Source organism: Bos taurus, chromosome 11 (assembly GCF_002263795.3).
Source record: "Bos taurus isolate L1 Dominette 01449 registration number 42190680 breed Hereford chromosome 11, ARS-UCD2.0, whole genome shotgun sequence".
Lineage (NCBI taxonomy): Eukaryota > Metazoa > Chordata > Mammalia > Artiodactyla > Bovidae > Bos > Bos taurus.
In genome coordinates, this window is record NC_037338.1 from 52,326,542 (window position 1) to 52,340,701 (window position 14,160).

Sequence of the window (14,160 nt, forward strand, 5' to 3'; positions counted from 1 at the left end):
GTAGCCCTGACCCAGCGCAGGCCACTGTTGACCCTTGCCTCTGCCAGAGACTCCTGGACACTCACAGGCACGTCTGCTCCATCTCTTGTGGGATCACTGCTCTTTTCTCCTGGATCTTGTTGTGAACAAGTTTTCGTGGTGCCCTCCAAGAGTCTGTTTAAAGGTTATTCAGCTTTATGGACTATGACTGGTATTGAGTCAGTGTTTGTTTCTATGCTTCAAATTAAATCATCTCTCCTCCTTCTGCTTCTAGTTGAATAACTCATATCATAACAAGAGGAGTGGGAAATGCTCTTCTACTGAATGTCAGATAAGTTTTACCAAAGTCAATATTCAGTTCCCTGACTACCATCTGGGTTTCCAGTTTCCTTGCCCTGTAGCTTATATGTCAAATATGGGTTTATACTAAATCGTCTTTTTTGTATAGCATAGTAACAACTCACCTTGTATGATTTAGATTTCTGACTCACATTCGGGACACCCATTTTGTCCTCCCTCACTTTTTTCCTCTCAGTTTTAGTCAGTCTATTGTGTTTCCAATGTCATCACAATCCTTCTCTGTTCAGTATCCTGTGTCCATGAGAGGCATTTCCCCCTTTTCAGTAGTTGTTCCCAAGACACAGGCAATTTCAACTGTCTCATCTATTTCATCTTCTCTTCAGGTCTTTAATTCCTAGAGTTTCTGCTTGCTCTGATCCATTTCATATATGTTAGGGTCATAATTATTATTTCTCATATTCTCTGGTTTCTAAATAAGAAAATAAAAGTACCCAGAGGGTAGCCACAAGTAGAAGAAAGAGATCAAGGTGTTTCTTTTATTAAGTGATATCCAATAATTGCCAAAGTACAGAATTTGTGTAAGGTACAATAGATTGAAGGGAAAAAAAAAAAATGTTACTTTAAGTCCAAGTTGAACTTTCCTCTACTTTCTACAAAGTCAAGATATTTAGATCCACTTGAAAGATATATGAACTTTCAGAGAACTACTGATTCACATTCATCAAGCTTTCTTTAGTCCAAAAGATTTCACTTCTAAGAATTATCCTTGGTAGCAGAAAAACTATAATACAGAGAAAGCCAGTTACTGCTTTCTCAACATAATATGTTTTTGCCTTAATAAAGATGTCCATAAAAGTCAAATTTACCAAAAAAAGAAAAAAAAAAAAAGGTAAATATTGACCAAACTATCCTTGATGTGCCCTTTAGCTTGACTAAACTTTAGATAGATTTATTCCTGACCATAGGCCCATGGTATCTTTTGTCTTAAAACATTTAACATATAATTATATATTTTCTGTTCCTTTGAGATTAAATGTTATCCCAGACTCCTAATCATTTTATAATGTGGAATGACCTTCTCAAATATCTGAAAAGTATCTTTTTGAAATGTAACTATGGAGAAAGATATTGCTATATTCCATTATCTATAGATAGGTGGATAGGAGTCTAGCTAATTAGCAAACACAGATGACATGATCACACTGAACAATCTCCCCTTTAATGTCAGGAAATATTTTCCCACTAGCTCATCTCAACCCCAAGCACCTAAAAATTCTGCCTTTTTATTTCAGTGGAGTGGAGCTCACTCTACACTATTAAAAGAGTTAAGAAATGGAATATTTCTTTCCATATCAGTAAACAGTGGATATCATAATCATCAAGGATTGCAAACCTCCGACATGAGTCAGTGAGCCTCAGAAACTCAGAGCTGAAAAGAATACCTGTCATTGGACTACAGGCACTCCCTAAGGTGAGCTCTGAGTATACTCAGGATGTGAAAACACAGTATATTGACCCCAGAAAGCTGTTGGTGCATATCAAAGGGTTGATTTTCAGTGAGCCCATACTCTTGCATCTTCCCACACATAGTAAAGCAGTTAATTCTTTAACTTGGTACATCTATTTCTTTCTTTCTTTTTTTTTTAAATTTTAATTTAACAATAATCTTTTGATTCTCCCAATTATCTCTACCTTGTTGGAAAATTTCCTATATAGTCTCCCCTTACCTCCTCAGTCTCATTCTCCCCTTATCTCCTCAGTCTTCTCCTCTGGGAGCTCAGTTGGTAAAGAATCTCCCTGCAGTGTACAAGACCCATGTTTGATCCCTAGGTTGGGATTATACCCTGGACAACAAAATGACAAACCACTCCAGTATTCTTGCCTGGAAAATCCCATGAATAGAGGAGTCTGGCAGGCTACAGTCCATGGGGTTGCAAGCATGAGACACAACTTAGCAGCTAAACTACCACCACTACCTCCTCAGAGCAGTTTTTCAGAGCTATTGGAAGCAATGTCTCTCAGGCTGCAGTCTTTATTTTGCTCCAAATAAAACTTAACTTGCAACTCTCATATTGTGCATTTATTTAACTTGACATAGTCCAGTATAATATCTCTTGGACAGAATTAATATTTCTTAGAAAAGAAGCCAATAAATGAATAGTGGGGAAAACTGGAAAGATTCCTATGTAAGAAAGAAGCAGAATATACATGTTTGGTAAAAATAGAAGGAGCAGAATGATCTTTCCTCCCTTCCACTCACAACTGTATTTATACTTTATTTTCCTGGAATGGATAACATCTAAATGCACCTATATATGTGTGTGTGTATATGTAGGCTTCCCCGGTGGATCAGTTGGTTATAAATCTGCCTGCAATGCAGGAGATCGTGTGTAATGCAGGAGACTTGGGTTCAATCCCTGGGTCAGGAAGATCCCCTGGAGAAGGAAATGGCAACCTACTCCAGTATTCTTCCCTAGGAAATCCCATGGACAGAAGATAGAGGAGCCTAGAGGCCTACAGTCCATGGGATCTCAAGAGTCAGCCAAGACTTAGTGATTAAACAAAATCAAATGAAGGAGAACACAATGAAAAATTAACAACAGTGACTCTTGGAGAATGTGTTGATCATTATTGGACTTGAGTTGAAAACTAAGTAGGATACACATTTACAAACATGAAACTTTTGAAGGATTTGGAAAGATAAACATCATGTGGAAAAGTGATCCAGACGTGTTTTATGTGTCCCCAGAGAATGGTACCAAGATGAATGCACACAAGTTAAAATAGAGAATGTTTCAGTTCAGTTAAAAAAGAATCTTCCAAAATCCTTAAATGTTCAAACGTGGAATATGCTCCATGTTCTTGGAAGGTACTGAGTGCAGTGTCAAGGGATATAAAGACATCATGGTTTAGGAAGTCTGAACTGAAGTGTTGAAGAGAAATTTCAAATATCACAGGACTAGGTGAGAGGCAGGTATGATTTTCTGTCTAGTGTTGATTTTTTCTCCTTTTGTTATTTATAGTATGGAGAGGAGATTCATATGAAATTAACAGCAGTGACACAGTACAAAATATCTTTTGTAACAAATAAAATATTGAATAGTTTTAATACAGACAGGGCCACACAGACACACACACACACACACACACACACACACACACACACACACATACACATACACACACTCACACAAAATAAAGTTAATTTCCACCATTGAAAAAGTTTTTCTGAAAACATTTGAGAAATAGAAAATAAAAACAGATATACTATTAACATAAAACTAGAGAACTACATTCCATTAATCCTCTATTAGAAATCTATAGTCCTTGAAAGAATGAAAAGGAACACTCTTGTTGTTGCTGCATCTTTTACGGTCATTCATAGCCTTTTAAACTGAAAGTTCTGCATCTCAAAGTTCTTTTATTCACTTTGTCTTCTTAACTGCATCTTTCACCTCCAAGCTAAATTAGTCTATATATCACAGGAAACATAAAGTAGACCAATGACCTTAAGAAATTCAGAAACGGTGGGATCTTTGATTTTCAAAATAGATTAAAAATAAGATGACTTCAGATGGCCCTGTTGAATGACTCCTCTGGGAAAATCAGCCTGAGACTATTAGTGTGATTTGTCCAGTGTGCTGGACTATAAGGATATTGTCAATTGCCATGCAGAATATGCTTTGCAGAAACCTTCTCTGAAATGTATAATAGCTTCAGCCATTGAATAGAAAATTACCAGATATTTCCTGGTCACCAAATAAAAGAAGTTAGAGACTATATTGATATAAAATGATGACCCAGGGCAAGGTTAAAAATCCAAACCAAACAAAATTCTAACATTCATAAGATTTCCTAATATTCACAGGTATATACCTACCTCCATGCATTCCAGGACATCCACTGGCCAGGAGGAACTGGATGGCTCACTGAAGAATACATTTGAATCAGTTCTAATGAGGTGGAAGAAACTGGAGCCTATTATAGAGAGTGAAGGAAGCCAGAAAGAAAAACACCAATACAGTATACTAATGCATATATATGGAATTTAAAAAGATGGTAACGATAACCCTGTATGCGAGCCAGCAAAAGAGACACAGATGTATAGAACAGTCTTTTGGACTCTGGGGGAGAGGGAAAGGGTGGGATGATTTGGGAGAATGGCATTGAAACATGTATAATATCATATATGAAATGAATCACCAGTCCAGGTTCGATGCATGGTACAGGATGCTTGGGGCTGGTGCACTGGGATGACCCAGAGGGATGGTACGGGGAGGGAGGTGGGAGGTGGGTTCAGGATGGAGAACACGTGGCAGATTCATGTTGGTGTATGGCAAAACTAATACAATATTGTAAAGTAATTAGCCTCCAATTAAAATAAATAAATTTATTTAAAAAGAAACAGACTCACTGAAATTTCAAATGTCAGGTGAAAGCACATGTATTACTGATGGGAGATTGTCACTGACATCTTCATCATGTAACAATTTTTAATTCAATTATTCTCTATGTGAACTACAAGGATATTGCTACTGCTGCTGTCACTTCAGTCGTGTCCAACTCTGTGCGATCCTGTAGACGGCAGCCCACCAGGCTCCCCTGTCCCTGGGATTCTCCAGGCAAGAACACTGGAGTGGGTTGCCATTTCCTTCTCCAATGCAGGAAAGTGAAAAGTGAAAGTGAAGTCGCTCAGTCGTGTCAGACTCTCAGCGACCCCATGGACTACAGCTTACCTGGCTCATCCGTCCATGGGATTTTCCAGGCAAGAGTAATGGAGTGGGGTGCCATTGCCTTCTCCAACTACAAGAATATATAGTTATAAAAGAAAGGGCTTAGAGGATTTTAACATTTCTAATTTTATGTTGCATAGTATAGAGACAGGACTATCACTGTGAAATCACAGAGCATAATTTTAGTACAACATATGCATGTCCTTGGAAAAGACAGTGCCACCCCACTCCAGTACTCTTGCCTGGAAAATCCCATGGACAGAGGAGCCTGGTAGGCTGCAGTCCATAGGGTCGCTAAGAGTCTCATATGACTGAGCGACTTCACTTTCACTTTTCCCTTTCATGCATTGGAGAAGGAAATGGCAACCCACTCCAGTGTTCTTGCCTGGAGAATCCCAGGGATGGGGGAGCCTGGTGGAATGCCGTCTATGGGGTCGCACAGAGTCAGACACGACTGAAGTGACTTAGAAGCAGCAGCAACAGCAGCAGCAGCAGCATGCATGTCCTAAAATCTTGTTTTGATATAAATAGGATGGTTGTCCATTTAAATATCTATTTAATTGATCAAACAAAAATCTGATATTTCAAAATATAGGTGCCATTTTCTTACTACAGGGTCTTACCCTAAATGTTTTCTCACTTGCTTTCCACCAAAATAAAAGTGAATGTACCTCATGCTTCCTGTTATACACATCATCAATTTATACTTAAAACAGAAAGGAATTTTAAAACTTACAGAGTGCTTTAAAAATAGTAAAATAATATATAACATTGATATTACTATGAGGTACTTTTGTCAGATTTCACAAAATTTCAAGGCATGTGTCTCTTTTTGTGTTCTACATAGTCATTACTTCCTTAAGTAAACAATTAAGATCATTGAGCCTGTCAGCTTATAATTCCACTTTTCTGCTGGTTCCAATTGTCTCCAGCCCTGGAACTTCTCAGTGAAATTATGGTGACAATCTGAATGTACCTGGAGTTACAGACCTTGATCTCTATACCCTTTAAGAGAATTTTCTCTAATTACTTTGTGGTACAATTAAGGAAGTATTGAAATTTTCAGCATCAGATCTCTAGTACTTAGGGATTTTTTTAAAATATAAATTTATTTATTTTAATTGGAGGTTAATTACTTTACAATATTGTTTTGGTTTTTCCATACACCAACATGAATCTGCCACGTGTTCTCCATCCTGAACCCCCCTCCCACCTCACTCCCCACACCATCCCTCTGGGTCATCTCAGTGCACCAGCCCCAAGCATCCTGTATCATGCATCGAACCTGGACTGGCGATTCGTTTCATATATGATATTATACATGTTTCAATGCCATTCTCCCAAATCATCCCACCCTCTCCCTCTCCCACAGAGTCCAAAAGACTGTTCTATACATTTGTGTCTCTTTTGCTGTCTTGCATACAAGGTTATCGTTACCATCTTTCTAAATTACATATATATGAATTAATATACTGTATTGGTGTTTTTCTTTCTGGCTTACTTCACTCTGTATAATAGGCTCCAGTTTCATCCACCTCATTAGAATTGATTCAAATGTATTCTTTTTAATAGCTGAGTAATACTCCGTTGTGTATATGTACCACAGCTTTCTTGTCCATTCGTCTGCTGATGGACATCTAGGTTGCTTCCATGTCCTGGCTATTACAAACAGTGCTGCGATGAACACTGGGGTACACGTGTCTCTTTAAATTCTGGTTCCCTCGGTGTGTATGTCCTGCAGTGGGATTGCTGGATCATAAGGCAGTTCTATTTCCAGTTTTTTAAGGAATCTACACATTGTTCTCCACAGTAGCTGTACTAGTTTGCATTCCCACCAACAGTGTAAGAGGGTTCCCTTTTCTCCACACCCTCTCCAGCATTTATTGCTTGTAGACTTTTGGATAGCAGCTGTTCTGACTGGCGTGAAATGGTACTTCATTGTGATTTTGATTTGCATTTCTCTGATAATGAGTGATGTTAAGCATCTTTTCATGTGTTTGTTAGCCATCTGTCTTCGTTGGAGAAATGTCTATTTAGTTCTTTAGCCCATTTTTTGATTGGGTCATTTATTTTTCTCGAATTGAGCTGCAGGAGTTGCTTGTATATTTTTGAGATTAGTTGTTTGTCCGTTGCTTCATTTGCTATTATTTTCTCCCATTCTGAAGGCTGTCTTTTCACCTTGCTTAGAATTTCCTTTGTTGTGCAGAAGCTTTTAATTTTAATTAGGTCCCATTTGTTTATTTTTGCTTTCATTTCCAATATTCTGGGAGGTGGGTCATAGAGGATCCTGCTGTGATGTATGTTGGAGAGTGTTTTGCCTATGTTCTCCTCTAGGAGTTTTATAATTTCTGGTCTTACATTTAGATCTTTAATCCATTTTGAGTTTATTTTTGTGTATGGTGTTAGAAAGTGTTCTAGTTTCATTCTTTTACAAGTGGTTGACCAGCACCACTTGTTAAAGAGATTGTCTTTAATCCATCGTATATTCTTGCCTCCTTTGTCAAAGATAAGGTGTCCATAGATGCGTGGATTTATCTCTGGGCTTTCCATTTTGTTCCACTGATCTATATTTCTGTCTTTGTGCAAGTGTCATACTGTCTTGATGACTGTGTCTTTGAAGTAGAGCCTGAAGTCAGGCAGGTTGATTCCTCCAGTTCCATTCTTCTTTCTCAAGATTGCTTTGGCTATTCGAGGTTTTTGTATTTCTATACAAATTGTGAAATTATTTGTTCTAGCTCTGTGAAAAATACCATTGGTAGCTTGATAGGGATTGCATTGAATCTATAGATTGCTTTGGGTAGTATACTTATTTTCACTATATTGATTCTTCTGATCCGTGAACATGGTATATTTCTCCAACTATTAGTGTCCTCTTTGATTTCTTTCACCAGTGTTTTATAGTTTTCTATATATATAGATCTTTAGTTTCTTTAGGTAAATATATTCCTAAGTATTTTATTCTTTTCGTTGCAATAGTTAATGGAATTGTTTCCTTAATTTCTCTTTCTATTTTCTCATTATTAGTGTATAGGAATGCAAGGGATTTCTGTGTGTTGATTTTCTATCCTGCAACTTTACTATATTCATTAATTAGCTCTAGTAATTTTCTGGTGGAGTCTTTAGGATTTTCTATGTAAAGAATCATGTCATCTGCAAACAGTGAAAGTTTTACTTCTTCTTTTCCAATTTGGATTCCTTTTATTTATTTATTTATTTTCTGCTCTGATTGCTATGGCCACAGCTTCCAAAACTATGTTGAATAGTAGAGGTGAACGTGGGCACCCTTGTCTTGTTCCTGACTTTAGGGGAAATGCTTTCAATTTTTCACCATTGAGGATAATGTTTGCTCTGGGTTTGTCATATATAGTCTTTATTATGTTGAGGTATGTTCCTTCTATTCCTGCTCTCTTGCTGCTTCTTTTATTTGAAAAATATTAGTCAACACATTTTACTAGGACATCATTTATAGAAAAGAGAGATTTTTCTGACAGCTTTATTTAAAGAAGATATTTACTTATTTATATATACAGTACATATGGTAATGCCCTAGCTTGACAGACAATATTGGAAATATATCTACCAGTTAGTTCCTGTCTACTCATTTATATCACGTACAATACACAACACCAACTGCAAACTAAGTGAACTATCTATTCATATCATTTATTGCTTTTATTTGTTGTTGTTCAGTCTCTCAGTCGTATCTGATTCTTTGCAACTCCGTAGACTGCAGCACACAGACTTCTTTGCCCTTCACCATCTCCCTGAGCTTGAATAAACTCATGTTCAGTGAGTCAGTGATGCCATCCAACCACTCTGATGACAGATGCCATCCTCTGTCGTCCCCTTTTCTCCTGCCTTCAATCTTTCCCAGCATGAGGGCCTTTTCTAATAAGTCGGCTCTTCACATCAGGTGGCCAAAGCATTGGAACTTCAGTTTCAGCCTCAGGCCTTCCAATGAATATTCAGGATTGGTTTCCTGTAGGATTGACTGGTTTGATGTTTAATCCTTTAATAAAGAGATATTATTTATTTACTCTGTGGCAGGCATTGGTTACTCTAAGTGTGCAAAAAATGTTTAAGAAATCATTTCTGCAATTCAGGAGTTTATAGTCTAGAATGAAAAAAAAATAATTCCCTAGATATCAATGAAACAATAATGGCATGTCATTTTTCTCTTTAGCTCCATGTTGTGGATACACTGGCTTCCCAGGTGGTGCTAGTGTTAAGAAAAAAAAAAAAAAAAAAAAACCTGCCTGCCAAATGCAGGAGACATAAGAGATGCAGGTTCAATCCTTGGATTGGGAAGAATCCCTGAAAGAGGAAATGGCAACCCACTCTATTATTCTTGCCTGGGAAATCCCATGGACAGAGGACCCTGACAGGCTACAGTCCATGGTGTCGCAAAGATTCAAACACAAGCAACTTCACACGCATGCATTGGATACACACATTTTAATAAGTAATTATAGCTGTCTCTTATTGTCTTTTTCTTATGTTGAAGATATACAAATGCAGATAAGCACATGAAAGGCTGCTCAACATCACTAATCATTAGAGAAATGCAAATCAAAACCACAGCAATATATCATCTCATACCTATCAGAAGGACCACCACTAAAAAGTCTACAGAAAACAAATGTTGGTGAGAAAATAAAGAAAATGGGAACCTATATACACTGTTGTTGGGAATGTAAACCAGTACAGACATAGAAAACAGTATAAACTTTACTTAGAAGCCTTAAAAATATAACTATAGCATGATCCAGCACTCTCATTTATTCATATATATTTAAAGAATACAAACTCATTATATTAAGGAGATATGTAGGCCCATGCTTATTGCTGAATTATACACATTAGCCAACACATTGGAAGCAATCTAAAAGTTTGTAAATAGATACATGGATAAAAACGGTGTAAATAAATAAAAAATAATTTACTAAATCTTAAAAATTAAGAGAATTCTAATATGTGTGATGATTTGCATGAGTGAGTTTGTAGGTCTCTATTCTAAATGAAATAAGCCAGAGAAAGACAAATACTACATGATATCAATTATATATTGAATTAAACAAATAAATAACATTGAACTGATAACTCACAGAAATAGTAAATTTGAGGTTTCAAGGAATTAGGGGCTGAAAACAATATAATGAGAGTCTGTTAAAAGGAGCGATGCTTTCAGTTATTAGATGATCTTCATTAGGTCTAAGATTCTGAAGTATACCACGATGATTGATAATTGTGCTGTGTAAATTAGAATTACTTAAATACTATAATTTGTGTTTTTATAAAACTGTGAATTTTAAATATGTGAAGTAATGGATGTTTAAACTCACCAGCTCTATAATTGAGAATCCTGTTACAATGTAAACATAAATACACATATGCATATATATATATATATATATATATATATATATATATATATATATATATCTGTAAACTCATCACATTGTATTCTGGATATGGAACAACAGACAGATTCAAAATTGGGAAAGGAGTATGACAAGGCTGTATATTGTCACCCTGCTTGTTTAACTTATAGGCAGAGTACATCATGAGAAATGCTGAGCTGGATGAAGCACAAGCTAGAATCAAGATCACTGGGAGAAATACCAATAACCTCAGATATGCAGATGACACGACCCTTATGGCAGAAAGCAAAGAAGAAGTAAAAAGCCTCTTGATGAAAGTTAAAGAGGAGAGTGAAAAAGTTGGCTTAAAACTCAACATTCAAAAAACTAAGATCATGGCATCTGGTTCCATCACTTCTTGGCAAATAAATGGGGAGATAATGGAAACAGTGTCAGACTTTATTTTTTTAGGCTCCAAAATCACTGCAGATGGTGACTGCAGCCACCAAATTAAAAGACACTTTCTACTTGGAAGAAAAATTATGATAAAACTAGACAGGATATTAAAAAGCAGAGACATTACTTTGTCAGCAAAGGTCTGTGTAGTCAAAGCCATAGTTTTTCCAGTCGTCATGTATGGATGTGAGAGTTGGACTATAAAGAAAGCTGAGCACTGAAGAATTGATGCCTTTGAACTGTCATGTTGGAGAAGACTCTTGAGAGTCCCTTGGACTGCAAGGAGATCCAGCAAGTAAATCCTAAAGGAATTCAGTACTGAATATTCATTGGAAGGACGGATGCTGAAGCTGAAGCTCCAATTCTTTGGCCACCTGATGTGAAGAACTGACCCATTGAAAAAGATCCTGTTGCTGGGAAACATTGAAGGCAGGAGAAGAAGGGGATGACAAAGAATGAGATGGCTGAATGGCATCACCGACTCATCACCTGGAGTTTGAGTAACTCCAGGCATTGGCAATGGGCAGGCAGGCCTTGCATCCTTTGTCCATGGGGTTGCAAAGAGTCGGACACGACTGAGGGACTGAACTGAACTGGACTGAAGACATTTTTTTAATGACAAATATGTATCTATACATGACGCAAAATGAAGAAAATCAGAAAATATGTATTTATGACCTTAGATTTAATGAGACTTTTTCCTAAAATTTATCTACAGAAATAGTCACACAAATTTGGAAAGAGTTGAAGCAACAATTAGAACTGGACATGGAACAACAGAGTGGTCCCAAATAAGAAAAGGAGTATGTCAAGGCTGTATATTGTCACCCTGCTTATTTAACTTCTATGCAGAATACATCATGAGAAACGTTGGGCTGGAAGAAGCACAAGCTGGAATCAAGATTCCTGGCAGAAATATCAATAACCTCAGATATGCAGATGACACTACCCTTATGGCAGAAAGTGAAGAGGAACTAAAATGCCTCTTGATGAAAGTGAAAGAGAAGAGTGAAAAAGTTGGCTTAAAGCTCAACATTCAGAAAACTAAGATCATGGCATCTGGTCCCATCACTTCATGGGAAATAGATGGGGAAACAGTGGAAACAGTGTCAGACTTTATTTTTTGAGGCTCCAAAATCCCTGCAGATGGTGACTGCAGCCATGAAATTAAAAGATGTTTATTCCTTGGAAGGAAAGTTATGACCAACCTAGATAGCATGTTGAAAAGCAGAGACATTACTTTGCCAACAAAGGTGTGTCTAGTCAAGGCTATGGTTTTTCCAGTGGTCATGTATGGATGTGAGAGTTGGACTGTGAAGAAAGCTGAGCGCCCAAGAATAGATGCTTTTGAACTATGGTGTTGGAGAAGACTTCTGTGAGTTCCTTGGACTGCAAGGAGATCCAACCAGTCCATTCTAAAGGAGATCAGTCCTGGGTGTTCATTGGAAGCTGAAACTCCAATACTTTGGCCACCTCATGTGAAAAGTTGACTCATTGGAAAAAAACTCTGATGCTGGGAGGGATTGAGGGCAGGAGGAGAAGGGGATGACAGAGGATGAGATGGCGGATGGCATCTCTGACTCGATGGACATGAGTTTGGGTAAACTCCGGGAGTTGGTGATGGACAGGGAGGCCTGGGGTGCTGCGATTCATGGTGTCGCAAAGAGTTGGGCATGACTGAGCGACTGAACTGAACTAAACTGATATACCATAACCATTAAACTACTTAGCATATCTTAGCTAACCATTGAGAACAAATTAAAAGCTCATTAATGTGGAACTTTGACATAAACTTTTTATGTTTTTGTTGTTTAGTCACTGTGTCATGTCTGACTCCTTTTGGGACCCCATGGACTGTATTCCTCCAAATTCCTTTGTCCATGGACTTTTCCAGGAAAGAATATTGAAGTGGGTTGCCATTTCCTTCTCCAGGGGATCTTCCTGACTCAGGAATTGAACTTGCAACTCCTGCATTGTCAGAATTCTTTTCCACTGAGCTGACAGGGAAGCCTTTATGTCCTGACATAAAGAAATGCCCATGATAAAATTCTAAAAGAAATGTAATACCTGAAAATCTGTATAATACTGTAGATAATATACACAAGTTTTATTTAAGAAAAGAAAAAAAAATGTCTACATAATATATGTCACTATATTTACTAGGTTATTGAAAGAAAATTCATCTAAAAAGGGTTATCTTCAAGTGAGAAAGTAGACTTCAGCGTGTCAATTCTTCATATTATATAATTATATATTATGTGACTATTAAATTCTAAAATTTGATTAAGTTTATTCAAAGAGTAATGTAACAGTTCTACATGCTATGTATTTCCATTCTTACTTTGTGTAATGTAATGGTAATAAGTTCTGTTCTGCCAAATTCACAGAACTGTTACCAGCTGAAGTATAGCATATGTAAGATAACATATAAAAGTCCTTTGGCAAGCATAAAGTGCCATGCTAATAACATATAAGTAGATTCCTTGAAAGAAGTCCATAGCACTTTTACTCTTTGGAATTAATGAAAAAATCTATGCCAAGCAACAATCTTCTTATACTTGGGGAATATAAAAACATAGTCCCCGATTGATGTGTGTGTACATGTAAGTAGCTTCAGTCATGTCAGACTCTTTGCAACCCTGTGGACTGTTGGCTGTCAGGATCTTCTGTCCATGGTATTCTCCAGACAAGTATATTGGAGTGGCTTTTTGTGCCCTCCTCAAGGGGATCTTCCCAACCCAGAGATCGAACTCAAGTGTTTTATGCTTCCTGCATTGGCAGATGGGTTCCTTTACCACTAGTTCCACTTGGGAAGCATGCCAAGATTTATACTACTATTGAAAGTATGTGTTGTTAAGAATGATTGTAAGATTGTGAAGAATTGATGGTTTCCAGGGAAAACTTTAATTCATTCAACAAATTTCTGGCCACATTTAAATTTTATAAATTTCCCTAGTAAAGGTCTTCAGAGCTACTTTATAAAATTTAGGACCAATTAATATTTAATAATTTCATTTATTTGCCATGAACCTCTTTATCTTCATTAATCTAGGGGGCTTTTTACTTATTCCTTATTTATTTTTTCTCTTTTATTACATTGATATTTTAAAATAAGTCAAGCCAATTTGTTCTTTGAAATCACTAAGTTTGGATTTTCCTATGTTTTCTTCATGACTATATATAAATTGAACACTTTGGTAGTTATGGTGTAGAGTGGTGCTTTTTTTTAAATTTTTTAACTTTACAATATTGTATTGGTTTTGCCATATATCAACACCAATATAGCATCGTGGTGCTTTTTTTCTTCTCAGTGACCTTAATCAAAATATTCA